We start from the raw sequence: 8215 nt of genomic DNA, 5'->3' as shown, positions 1-8215 counted from the left end.
CTCGATTCGGTAAAACAAAAAAATTTAAATCCGTTCCCAATGCGATTGTGTAGGTCCCCCCTGCCCTCCCACGGTCATTCGTATGATGTATGATTTTTCGTGTTAGTATTTACCCCGGTTTAATGTACGCCAAACGTAGGCGTATAGCCAGGGTTGCGCATGTGTAAAATATTCCTTGAACGATTAAGTAACGGTAAGAAAAACGTAAAGCGACAGTAACAGTTTATTGATTGTTAACAAAAGGCAAAACAACAAACGCTGTAAGAAGCTACGTGTGTCTGCTTCCCCAAAAAATTTCCCGTTTTATTTAATGTAATGATATTGCGCTTGTTGCCGGTGTTATTAGAAAAAAATGTAACTCGTTATTTGTTTCACACACACACACACGTGTGTTCGGGTTCCCCCCCTCCCCCTTATTTTTGTCTCACCCCAATCCGTCAGCTGCGTCCGACAGCAAATGCTATATATGTATGATATGTAATCCTATCTGTCTGTCTTGTATTTATTTAGGAAAAGTTTTTTTGTTATTCTGAAATTTACCGCACGCCAACAGCAGCAAATAAAAAGAAGAACAGTCCACTTTTGCCATGATGTCTGCGAGCAACTGTCGCCAAATTGCCTTTTACACGTTACACACCAGTTAGGGCAGTTAGTTGTAAGGGTCCATTATGCCCTACCTTGCGGAAAGAGTGTCGGACCAAAATCGATCCACAACCAGATACAAATCCATCGATCTTGTGGCGTTCAGCAAAGCGCCCGTCATAGGGAAGCGATCCCCGTTTGACTTTAAGATCACTCAGTAATATTTTCCTAATAATTAGTGTATTATTTATTGCAAGTTTGTTTGGGAACGTGTGGCAATTTGTAATCAGCCGTGGATTTTCTGCCGACCGTTTGGAGCTCCCATTTTTAAAATAGCAAAATGAAAAATGCCATCCAATAGTTTGTTAATTTTCAGCACGTCGTATCATTCACAATTGTGAAGTTGTGAAGATTAGGTTGTGCTTAATCAATGTTTCCTTTAATAAGCGCCGATGGCAAAATTCCAAAGTCGTGTTGCAATATTCCTCTACACAATTCAACAATGCTGCAACGATGTGGCACGAAACGCTCTACTTTATTTCATTGCTTGCCTCAACTCAGATTCCCAAAAAAAAAAAATCCATCCCGTTTGGTTGGCCTAAAGATTGTGCGACATAACACTACAACAGGCAGCGCTGGACTCGCTGCACGCTTCTGAAACGTTCATTACCCCTCACTGTACATCTATTACATTTCCCATTAATAGTTCAAGATCGCATCAAGTGGCGTGTTTGCTGCAGATCCATGTCCCAAATGGCACATCTCTCTCACTCAGTTTCGATGTATGAAAATGGCGTCCTATCCTTTTTATTCTTCCCTTTAGTGTTTTTGTGATTAATCCCAACTCCCCCGAAAAATAATTTATTTATTGTGCAGTTTGTAGTGATTCGACACAACAACAAAAAACGATGTATGAAACAGTATGAATGAGAAAAATATATACTTAGGGCGGCGGCACACGAGCGTATCGGGATTTAGCTTCATTTTTTTAAAATATTGATTTTGTTTTTAAATTTGTTTCAAAAAGGACAGCAAAAAATAAGTAGATAAAAAGAAGGATAAATAATCATGATGTATGTGTGTGCATGCGTTTGTGTATGTATTGTAGCGTTTAGGGCATCATTATAAAAAAAAACCTATAAAGCTCGCGCGTCATGTTCAAATTGAATTGTTACCGGCTTTCGGTTGCTTTGGTGCGCTGTTGGAAACAAAATTGTATAAATTTCTGGTGTAAACCGTTTTACTTCAAAACAAAAAAAAAACCCCGCGCAAACAAACTTGTACATTTTAGGTTCGTTATTTGCAAATTTTTAATACGTCCAAACCGTGAGACTGGTTTTTTGTTTGTTTGTTTGTTTTTTTTTTTATTAAATACGACACTGGCACACCGTTCTAGCGCAGATACATTTATATAGCGTTGCGTTGGCTTTAAGGTTACGCGCTGTTCTTACCGAGACGGATTTATAATATGTATACATATATAACGATATATAATTGCAATTGCTATCAACCCGTGTCCGTGTAGCGCTTATTGAGAGCTTTATTTGCTTACTTTAGTTCGCGCCGCGTAAGACGAGAGAATGAGAGGGTAAAGAAATACACAAAATGATACTAAAACGGCACATCAAGAAGCAGACAAGATATGAGATTAGATTGATAAGGAAAAAAAAATCGTCTGCTTGACCGCCCCACCCCCTTTGCCAAACCTGGGGACACACACGCACGGTTACAGAACTGCTGTGAGAGCTTAGAATAATTGAGGTTTGCCGTTTTGTTCGTATACTTCGTTCTGTCCTTTAATTTTTATTTTTTTTTGTTTCCTAGTGAGAATATGTATACCTTCGGCAAACGATTTGTGCTGTACTGTATTTGCTAGTATCGGTTTTATCTGTTTTATTGTATTGTATTATTTATTTACTATTATACGAACGTCTTTCAGTTTGCTTTCATAAACAGTGTTTTTGTTTTTTTTTTTGCTTTTAAATTTTCAAATTTCATCGGCCGAGTGGTGGAGTGGTAAAAGAAAAATAAAAAGAAACGGCAAACAATAACGCGAAAGGTGTGCAAATCATTAAAACCTGGTATAAGAAAACTGTTGATAGAATGAATGGGAGCAAGGAAAAGCTCGAAACATAAAACGAACGAACAACTAAAGAACACGGTGAAAGCCCGGTTTGTTTATGTGTGCTTCAAACCGGTGTGAATGAAAGAGAATGGTAGGAAGGAGAAAGAAAAACAACTCGTATAGAACAAAATAATAAAATACAAAAGCAGACTGGCACGTACACACACACACATGCACAAGCAAAATGTGAAAGCTTGTAGAGATAAAATAATAAAAAAGGGATAGAAAAACGCCAACCTCTTAAAATCGATTGCGCGCATTTTGCACAAAATTTAAGCAAGCAAGAAAAAAAAGTGAGAAACAAAATAACACACAAAGAAAGTTAAATTAAAACCTCCACAATAAGTGATGCAAACAAAAAAAAAAGGAAGAATAAAAAATAAAATAAAAATAGAAGTGAATAATATTAGACGAAAACAACAAATTCTATTAAACGAAACTGGTTCCCGATGGATGTGTGTGTGCTTGTGCGTGCGTGCGTGCGTGTGTGTGTGTGTGTGTGTGTGTGTGTGTGTGTGTGTGTGTGTGTGTGCGTATGTGTGTCTCTGGAAAAATGCGATTTATATATATATATATATACATACTTTCGCAACAACAAAACCCTTCACTGTAAGCGTAATGTGGCGTAACCAGAGACAGGCAAAATAAATTCTTTGAAATGAAGCTAAGACAGTCACTTTTGCATCTTCGGTTTGCATTGGGTTTGGTGCGTTTCGTTCGAATTCGTTCCGTTGCTATTATTGCAAATTCCATCTCCTTTTATTACCGTCTGGCTCCAGCGCTCGATGCCTGTATTGGTTGTACGATTTTATGAGTCATTTCAGCCCTTGCACTACCACTACTACTGGTCCCCCTTTGTGGCAGCCGTGTGGACCGTTTCGAGGCCGGCTAAAGATCATCGGTCAACAGCCGATCCGGGAAGGGATAGTGTACAGTGATGGGCGCCGAAATATGTGTAGCAAGCTTTTTGAGTTTATTTCATCGAGCAGTAGGTTACGCTACCCTTTTTTTCTGAAGTCGCCCCAGGCAAAGCGCAAACTTCGATTTGTGAAAAAAGGTAGGAGTTTTTATGTATAAAAAATATGTCAATAGATTGATAACAATTTAACAGAATATCACGTCCATCAGAGCATACTATTTCCATTTTCTCTTTCGTTTGATTTTCTTTTTTTAGCGTTAAAAGGTGAAACTTTACATTCTTACATTATTTTCCACTTTCTAATATTTTTACTTATTTATCGCACGATCTTGATTTTATGAAAAAAAGCTATGAGTTTTGTATGGAAATATGTCAATAGATTGATAACAATTTGAAAGAATATTACTTCTATAAGAGCATATTATTTCCGTTTTATCTTTCGCCTGATTTTCTTTTTTTATCGTCAAACGTTGATCCTTTCCACACAATTTTCCAAGCTTTACATCTTCTTTTTTTCTTTCTTTTTTCGCATGTAATTAGAGGGTGCGTTAGAAATCATTTTTTATTTTTTTTTTCGAATCTGGTTAGCCGATTGTACAATCATTTATTGGTGTTTGTACGTGGCCACACTCAGCGGTATTAGTATTTCCTATTCCGGAAGGAAGCACTCTAATGAACCATACTGATGTCAGTGGTGAATAATGTCGTGGAAAAATTAGAATTCGATTGATTTAAGCCATGTCCTGTAAAGCCATCGTTTTCCGATTTATTTTGACTATGAAAGATTAGAGTCAACAATATCGATAACGATAATTTCCGCGGGGGACTTACCATCAACATCATCATCATCCTTAATCATGCTAAATTGCCCTCTAGTTAATTTAGTTAAGCACAGAGATATAGTTCATTTTACAGTCTTTAAATACTTAAATAAAATACTTAAGAAAAATAAGTTGAAATTTTATGCACCCATCTACACATCAAGCCGGTGACGAAATAAATATTTGGATTTAAAAAAAAAAATATTTAAATATTAAAATAAAAAATCTAAATTTCAAAATGCAATCCTACCATACCGGTGACCACTGTAAGTTGAATTCGCGTTGCTTCGTACTGCATTCACACAATTCATGTCCACACGTGTGTGCACCCTGGCGATTTTTTCGCGATTTGTACGCCCTAAGGTATGCAATGTTTCTTCTTCTTCCTCCTCCTCAAAGTGTACTCTTTTCGCAAGCTCGGCGCATCCGTGCTTGTGTCAGGCAGCGGCAGTAAACATTTTCTTCACTCTGTAGTTAAGTCGCTTGCGCACAGGAGGCGTCCATTGGAGAAGTGTTCGGCCAGTTGCAGTTACGAAGCATTTGTGCGTTTGAATCATCACCCGGCCAATAGCCCAGCCCAGTAGAAAAATTGCTGCCATTTGTGCTGCCTGGTTTTTGTGATCGTTTGTGCTACCGTTATTTTTGGAGGTGAAAAATTTAAACGAAAATTGTGTGCAAAGTGTGGAAAAGCTAATCAAAGTTTTTTTTTATTTTTGTTGTTCTCATATTTGGCTGCAGGGAGAAGCAAAGAAAAAAAAGGGGAGATGAACAAGGGCAAGACCACCATGGAGAAGCTGACCGATTTCAACTACAAGATCGGCAAATTCGTCACCTCGCCCGGTTTAGCGATCGGCATGCTTGGCGGTATGTTCGGCGAGACACACACGTACATTATGCTGGCCAACGGATATGTGGCCCGGCGTCCGCTCGAGTGGTGCCACTACGTACCGGCACCGGTAGATCCGGACTGTGCCTTCCCGGTCGGCAGTGCGGTGATCGTGTCGAGCGGTCGGCTGCAGGGGATGATGGGCACGGTTACCGGTTCGTTGGAGGAGCGCGTCTTTATGCAGGCCCGCCACGGTTCGCACCCGACGAATCCTTTCGCGCTGTACGGCATCGAGATGCTGGTGTTCGTCGAGGACGAAGACTTTCTCATACCGTGGCGTTCGTTTTCGAACTCGCCGAACCCGTACCAGGACGGGTACTATCTGCCAATGCAGTCGCGCTCGTGAACGGATGGATGGACCGGCGTTGATCCCCCGCATATACTCCGAACCTGGCAGCTGATGCGTGATACGAACAATCGGACAGTGTTGAACTATTGAGACCGGAACTTTCAAGGCTAAGATTAAGGTGATATCGGATTGGGAAGCTGATGACGAAACGAAGCTGGGAGGGAGGTGGTACTTTGTTTAGTGCTTCAGTGGGTGACAAAGAGATGTTTTCTTATTGAATTGTGTTTCTACATATATATTTATAAGTCATATATTTTATGTTATCGATGAGACAGGGAAGAAAGATCGCATGTTTTTTGCCATAGTACAAGTTTAGACGTGTTCTGAGTTAATCGCTCTTCAAATTGTTTCCCCCAACCAAACGGGCAGATTATTATGGGTCATAAATGCAGATGCAGCGTTCATTTTGAATTTGTTTTCTGCAGTTTTAAAGCCATTATTGGCAATTCATCAGTTGGGAGTCATTTTGTTTGTAATTTTTATTTTATTTTTTTTATTTGCTCTCTAACCTCAAAAGCGATCTCGGACGGCGTCCCTGCCATAACTGGTTTTCCTGGAGTTAGGTTTAAAGCGTAGTGGCGGATCGAGCGGTGGGCTTGATAGAAGGTGTTAGGAGTTTGCGTTGTAAGGGCCTCGTACGGGAGTCCTCGATATTAGACCACGTAGTAGGGGGACTTCCTTAAAAACAAAAAAAACTTTCCCTCCATTCCCTATCCCCCCCCCCCCGCCCCTCCATCCCTTCCCCAGTCACACGATGTAGATGAACAGCCTCGTTCCGGTTGTCATTCCAAACCGAAATCTCAAAGAATCTCCCCGAATGTCCGGCATAGCACTTTGGATTGTAATTGTAAGAGACCCCAACATCCGCTCCGTCTAAAAGCCCCCAAATTACCCCCAAAGGGTTTTGATCCGCTGCACTAGATTTATATTGTATTTAGGATTAGTTCGTTTGTTCGCTTCTGGACGAAGAATTCGATATCCGGTCGTGTACCGCGTAATGATCGCCTCCTTCAATTTTAACGCTGTCAAATCAAAAAGTTCATCCAATTTATATAAAAGTAAAACAATACTAACCAGAAGTTTCGTGTCAGATGGAAAATGTAATCAATTTGTAAGATTTTTCAATTTTTTAAATTTTTTTTTTTTTTACTTTTTGACAGACGCACAAGAAATTTCTCAATAGCTCAATAAAACCATACCGAAGGAAGCAACTCTCGGAAAAGAAAACAAACACGCATTTTGATTATTTTGTCTGTAAATGGGTAAAGGTAATATTTTATTATTTTGTTATACTACTTTTTTTACCATTTTTTCTCGGATTGAAAAACGTTATAAATCTTACATCTGGGGGGGGATTTTTTTGCACACGACACACACAAGCGCGCACGTTCGATGATTGCTAAAAAAAAATAAGGAAAGAAAGAGAGCTAGATGGGGGAAAAAATAGGAATTATTTTCATTATATGCTGACGTACATCTAGAGCTGGTTCTCTTTTGCTAAATTGGAATGTTTTTTTTTTTTTGTTGTTGGAAAACGAAGGGGTATAAAATAAAAACAAACAAACGGGAAACTGGAAACAGGGAGAAACGTTAAAAATTTCTTAATCGTTTAGCATAATTTCCCTTAGAACTCCAACCTTTGGCTGTACGGCAATGTTGGAGAACGGCAATAAATGTGAGGTTAGAAAACGTTCACTGGAAGAGAGAAGCTATGTATGTCCATCTCTTCGACCGCTGGCGGGTTCGGGTGGGTTTCGTTTGCGGGTGATAAAATTGATTAATTTAATCTAGCCTATAAAAATTATTGCTAAACTTATCGCGGCTGAATCGGTTTCGAAGAGCAGTACAAACCAAAATGGACGACATTTTGTTGTTGTTTGTACAGTATCCTCCAATAACTTCCCTCTGTGTGTGAGTGTTGTCTGTCAGACCCGCGTGTAAGCCTGGTGGACGAGACGATGGCACCAGAACCGATCCAGCGCTGCGAGTCCTGCCTTTCCTGTGGTCGAGCACTCTGGAGCAGTGTGCTGCCCTTGCTAGCTAGAGCTTTATCCCTTGTGCAGAAACCTCTCCAACTAACGTTCTTCTCGACTCCTTCCAGTGTGCTCGAGTTAGGAGCACTTGATTAAATTATAGTTTAAAAATTCGATTCTACTGTATATATATCTCTCTCTTTCTCTCTAAGCTAATAATCTTCATTGATGAAACTGTAACGATTAAGGTTAAGGTAAAACTATGATCGCCATATTAATATTTGCTTCCCAATATATTCGACAGCTGCGTTGCAGTGGGCATAAAAATGCGAAAGCGAAGATAAGACACGCGGATTCATCTTTCGCCCTTTATCCGATCCGCCTCTTACCGTTCAGCTTGGTGTCCCCTCCATTAGTCTTCCGAGTTGCTACTTACATCCTAACAAACCTAACTACAACTAAAGCCAGTCTCGGACCGGCCACTTGGAACGGCTATAGCCGGACGGAAGATAGTGTTCCGCAGCGATAACCGTACACGAAGGCAGTAAAAAGACTGAAGA

General features: G+C 39.9%; 4 protein-coding genes across 8 annotated transcripts in view; 2 read left to right on the top strand and 2 right to left on the bottom strand.

Moving 5' to 3' along the window:
* The window catches only part of LOC126560710 (ras-related protein Rab-10-like), a 254816-nt gene that overhangs the window by 36273 nt on the left and 210328 nt on the right, over nucleotides 1–8215 (top strand). The window lies entirely within an intron of this gene.
* Nucleotides 1–8215, top strand: part of LOC126560468 (60S ribosomal protein L10-like) — a 277878-nt gene that overhangs the window by 192313 nt on the left and 77350 nt on the right. The window lies entirely within an intron of this gene.
* LOC126561545 (probable 60S ribosomal protein L37-A) overlaps nucleotides 1–8215 on the bottom strand; it is a 450882-nt gene that overhangs the window by 368614 nt on the left and 74053 nt on the right. The window lies entirely within an intron of this gene.
* Nucleotides 1–8215, bottom strand: part of LOC126556672 (actin nucleation-promoting factor WASL) — a 159723-nt gene that overhangs the window by 84432 nt on the left and 67076 nt on the right. The gene's annotated exons all lie outside the window — the stretch shown is intronic.

The sequence above is a fragment of the Anopheles maculipalpis genome, chromosome X, assembly GCF_943734695.1.
Source record: "Anopheles maculipalpis chromosome X, idAnoMacuDA_375_x, whole genome shotgun sequence".
NCBI lineage: Eukaryota > Metazoa > Arthropoda > Insecta > Diptera > Culicidae > Anopheles > Anopheles maculipalpis.
The sequence above is the reverse complement of the archived record's forward strand: the minus strand, read 5'-3'. Positions and strand labels throughout refer to the sequence as shown.